The following is a 6,000-nucleotide window of genomic DNA, read 5'->3' on the forward strand; positions in this document are numbered from 1 at the left end:
CCCAATCTGGACGTACGGTATAGAATTGTGAGGAACAGCTAGTACTAATAATGTGGAAAATATACAACGAGTTCAGAACAAAGTAGCGAAGGTAATTGCCGAAGCTCCGTGGTTCACGCGGAATGATGAGATTCAGGATTATCTGGAGCTCTCATCGGTTCGTGAGATTGCGCAACAGCGCAATCTCAAATACCTGCAGCGGCTTGAGAATCATGTAAACTACTTTGCAATTAATCTACTCGATAACAGGAGAGACGTCCGACGGTTGAAACGAGCCCATGTACTCGACTTACGGTCTGCGTCAAGTTTAGTGGTGTCGTATCTAATTTCTTGTTACTTCTCTTTCTTATTCTTTTTTATTTGTTAATAATGTTTGTTTTGTGGACTATATGGTACTGAAATTAATCGTTTGTGATTTATGACTGAGCTTGAAATTTCATATTTGACTTTAAGTTTGCTTGCAACTATTTTTATGTATTATTTATTTTGGGGGTTCCTTAAGGACCTTCTTGTCACGTGCTTTTGTCAAGAAACTTACTTATGGCTCCGCAGCAGAGCTGATTGTAATTATAATTGTTATTGAGCAAAAAAAAATTTATGAAAGTTTATATTTATATTAGGCAGCAAATTTAATTTTTTCCTCCTTTTCATACCTACTTAATCGTGTTATGTTACAAATAAGTCATTAGAGTACTTTCTTAAATCAGGAATGTTTAAATAAAATTGTATTATTTAAGAAAAAACTACAGAATACAAGTCCCTCGATATGTTTTTTTGCGTTATTATGAAGCATCCTCTTTTCACTATTAATTTTTTTTTGTAATCTTGTTGTTTATTTCCCAGCAAGTTTTTTCAAAATTAAATATTATTATGTAAAAATTGGAACTTAGGCTCAATTTCGCTTTAAGCTTCAAACTTATTGGTAAATATATAGCTCGCCAAATATAGTCAAAACTTCTAGGCTTCGATTGGTGCCAGCTACTAGATTATCGACGTATACAATTAAACCTGTAGATGCGTTTTGTGTTATTTGAATAAATTATCTATAAAATTTACAAAACAAAAATTGCTGAGGGAAATAAAATTATATTTATTTTTCCTTTCTGCTAATTACAGTCCAGTGTCTAATGCAACTATTCTTCTCCTGTTTTTATGATAAAAACTGAACCCAATTTTAACATGTAAAAACAAACCTAATCATATTAAAGGTTCGAACTTAAAACGTTTCGATTTAAAGAAAAGATATTACCACTCAGCCACGGTTGACCAAGTATATTACTTTAGTAATCAACAATAATAGAGTATTTAGTATAATTTAAGTAATATAATGGGTCTTGAAACGCAATTTATTTTACTAAAGAGAATGCAGTATTATGATAATTACGATTTTGATTGGAAATCCCAATCATTAATTATTGAATAATTCCCTAAGGGGTTTATTCTATCACAGCCATCAACGCATTGAATTTGTACTTAGTTCTTTGTTTACATATGCAGAAAACGGTTAAATTGCAGTTAACTGTTGTTAATGTAAGTGACCTACTGGAGTGTCACGTACAGAGGTTGAATGACTGAGCTATTGATGAGGACGACTATGGTGCATCAATTAAAGGACTAAGTGCATCGCTGAGCATTGCATTCGCTGAGAGGGAGAGTGACGTTAGTTGTTGAATAATGCACCAAGGGCAATCGGTTATACCGTAGTTCGTAGTTGTAGAATCAATGCGACTAGACCTTGTCTATAGTACGGTAAGCGAAGCGAATCTATTCGCCTGCCTGAAACTGAAGCACACATACACAGAAGTCCTTGTATTTCCTCCCTGAATTACTCCCCGTTGACAGAACTATTGTTTGCTACGTACAGTCAGTAGAATTCAACAATTGTTCCTATGGGATTTTCTCTAACCTCCCCTTACTATGTAAACTTATTACATTACTTTAGTAGTAGTAAAACGTTTTGTTTTTTCCTTGACGAACTTGTAAACCGTGTGCTGAGTAATGTATGTTTTTTTATCTATTTTAAAAAATAAATTAACTTAGGCTTAAAGGATATAAATTATCAAGATGGAATTAATACAACTACAATTAATTCTGGAATAATATCGTATATTTTTTAATTAAGAGAATTACAAGTTTCTTAAAAGAAATCTAGATTTTAACATTTCATTTTAATTTTTTTTTCTTCAAACAAATTAGATAATTTTTCCACTGCATAGATACTTTTATGATGAGTTATTTTAAGAATTAGTATCAAAATCCTACGATTGTTTTGTTGTAGTTAATTTGTTGGATATTACAGCGTGGTCAATGATTATAGCAAGAAAAAAAGAAAGAAGTTCTTTCAAAGATTAAAAAAATTAAAAAAACATTTTTGAAATGTTTTATTAAGAAAAAAATTACTTTAATTACACCTACCCTTAATCATATAAATTTTTTAAATTGTTAATTTGTTATAATTAAACAGAAGTTTAAAATATAAATTATTTAAGCAAAGTTTTGGTTAATATAGTTAGTTATAATACGGAAATTAATATGCTTTAAAAACGTACAATTTGTGTTAATTAAGTTTTGAGAAAAAAGATTCAGTATAATTTATTATAAAGGGAATAGTTCGTGGTTACTTAATGATAAATTATTTAATAAGTCATGATGATGGAGCATAGGAAAATATTTGCCTCCCGTAGGGATTGTTGACGGATCAAGCAAGGAAAGTTATTTTTTAACGCAGTCAACTCCTTATTCCCTCACAGACACCATTATTTTGTTAGTTTTTAATCAAATAACATCCTGGATCTAAAAACTAAAGGGTGAAACAAACTATACTTATTACATTTCTAGAATATTATTGCTAGCTGCAAATATTAATTGATAATGAACGTTACACCCTTTTAAATATATATTTTTTTTTTTTTATAAATACCTGGTAAAATAATGTTGAAATAGTTTTGAAATGTTACATTCCACAAAATTCTAACAATAAGCATTTACATTCTTAATTTAATTTGCTGTTCAATTGTTTTCTACATTATTCAAGCAAACTTTTGAACTGGATTTAATAAAAACTCATGAATAGATATTAGTTGAGCCGTTTTATTTTTTATATAATGGTTAACATCGTTTCAATACCAATTTAAAATACAGTAAACCCTTTCTAGTCAAAGAGGCAAATACCGATTTGTTGACGACAGAATTTCCACACTGCTGGATCTCAAAGTGAATCGGTATAAAATCAACATTAAAAAACGATCCATTCCCAGTAAACAGGGATGAATTGATTCTCTGTTGTTTAGGGTGAACACATCGTATAAAAAAAGTAGTAATAGTAATAAGAGTAATACCTGCCCCAGCAAAATTCCTGCCCCCATCGTATTGTATAGAAAATTGAATCGGGGCCAGTCGAATATCATTAGAGGCATTGTTTTCAACGTTCCTAAGTGCATTAATGGATCATACTGCTGGTTGCACTATAACTGCATCGTTATGGATCAGATGTCCAGTAATGCCAATCAAAGTTCTATGCGTTTGTGATACGAGGGTTATATGTTACTACAGGGAAGGGTTTATCCGTATGGTATTCCGATGTAATGCTTATCGAGATCCCACCTATTACAAAACTAGTATTATTGTCGACCATTAAAGTATGGTATTTATATTATCATGTAATACTCGTATCATAATAGCAGGACTGAGGGCATTAAAACAAAAACTTATTGGTTAAGGCAATTTTCATTGCATTTTTTAAAAACAGTTTTATTATTAAAGAGAATTTAGAAAATAAGTGTTGTGGTATTAAAATTAACAAATAATCTGATTACGGATAAATTCAATTTATCTTAAAATCGATAATTAGAAAATTATGTATGAATGCATCCATATTTTTTAATTTAATCGGAGGTATTCAGAATAAAAATAATTTTTAACGTTTTATTATTATTCTTGTATATCTAAATTATAATCCTAAACTATATTTATTGATGTTTATCAAAATCTCCTCTAATAATATATTGTCGTGTGTTCGCGGTTCGAAAAGAATATTGAGAGACTAACAAACGTAAAAATTTGTTTAAAACGTTTTTAGACATATAAAGATAAATAAAGCAAAACTAATTAATGATAAATTCTTGGTAACAAACTGAGGAATGTTTACTACGCATTCATGATGTTTCTCGTCGTAGAATGAAATATTGTCGACTTCTATTTATGGCTTTTGAATGGCTTACTAGAATAAACGCAATTGGGTGATACTAAAAATGATTAATTTGTAGTTCTTAAGTTGTTGAAAGATATTTGACGAAATATAATTTAGGTAGTATTAGTTATGTGTAATATTCCATAATCTTTTACAAAAACACTTCTGAAATTGATTCTAATATATTAAAATTATAAAATAATAACTTTTCTTTCTTTTTCCTGTTTAGCTTCCGGTAATTATCTTTTAGATAATACTTCAGAGGTTGAATGAGGATGATATGCATGAGTGTAAATGAAGTGTAGTCTTGTACAGTCTCAGTTCGACCATTCCTGATATGTGTGATTAATTGAAACCCAATCACCAAAGAACACAGGCATCCACGATCTAGTATTCAAATCTGTGTAAAAATAACTGACTTTACTAGGACTTGAACGCTGGAAATTTCGACTTCAAAATCAGCCGATTTTGAAGACGCGTTCATCACTAGACAAACTCGGTGGGTAATAAAATAATTACCGACATATAGAACTTTAACCCTAATATAATGGATTCACCAGGCATATTTTTTGAACAGCTAGTATTGATTTGTTCATAAAACTTTTTTAATATATATGTATATTAAAGTGTGTGTGTGTGTGTATGCGTGTGTGTGTGTGTGTGTGTGTGTGTGTGTGTGTGTGTGTGTGTGTGTGTGTGTGTGTGATGTTACTTCTATGCATTATTATAATTTCATTACGTTTTGCTTTATTTCTCAAAAACTCAAAAAAATGTTGGAAATTATTATCATAAATACTGAAATAAGGATAGGTATATATATATATATATATATATATATATATATATTTACACACACATATTAAATTTAATATTTGATGTAAATACTAAGATATTAGATATTTTAATATAATTTATATTCTTATCAAATGTAAACGTAAAATTAACAAATATATGAAGTTATCTACATGAAATTAATAGAAGCTTACATTGATATTTTCTGGTGAAGTATGCGGAAGAAAACTATTTAAAAACCATTAAGTGTATGATTCCGTAAATTGTGTTAATACTACCAACTCTCACATTTACCACTCAAAAAAATATTCTTATATTAGATATTAGTTTATTAAGAATGAAAATTATCTATAGTTTTATGAATATTTAAAAATAGAATATAAATGTATTGTAACTGTTAATTGGAATATAGTGTAACTTCTACATCAATTAGTTAATTATACTACCAGACAATTTATTGAATTGATTACAGTAAATTAATTTAAAAATATGTAAGCTTCAGAGGCTAATCAAAACCAGTTTAATTTGTTTATTTATACATAATCATAATCTAGTTGAATACTTTAAATTAGCTAGTTATAACAGAAATTAAACAAAGAATAAGTGGTAGGTTTTAATTAAAATTTATATTAAAATTATTTAAAATTTATATATTAAATTAGATTTGTATTAAAAAAAAAAATTGTACGTTTCAGTAAGATGCATTTTATTACAGGAAAATAATTTACCGGTGTAAAATGATATAAACATCTGGCGCTGTTTTTTTTCATCCGTGCGTGACAATTCTGTTTTCGCTGAACGGCATCATGCCAAGTCACTTAATTTATAACACGTGTATAAAGGTTATTTTGCATTCTACATCAAAAGAAAAAAAAAACAATCATATAAATAATTAAGTAAAATATATTTTTAATTTATTTTATAATTGTGGGTAATTTAATTTTAAAGATAATAGTACTGTTTGGAAGTTAAATCTGCGTATGAAAACGCAGATTTAAATCCCAAACAGGTTTTATTTT

Source organism: Lycorma delicatula, chromosome 7 (genome assembly GCF_047948215.1).
Source record: "Lycorma delicatula isolate Av1 chromosome 7, ASM4794821v1, whole genome shotgun sequence".
NCBI lineage: Eukaryota > Metazoa > Arthropoda > Insecta > Hemiptera > Fulgoridae > Lycorma > Lycorma delicatula.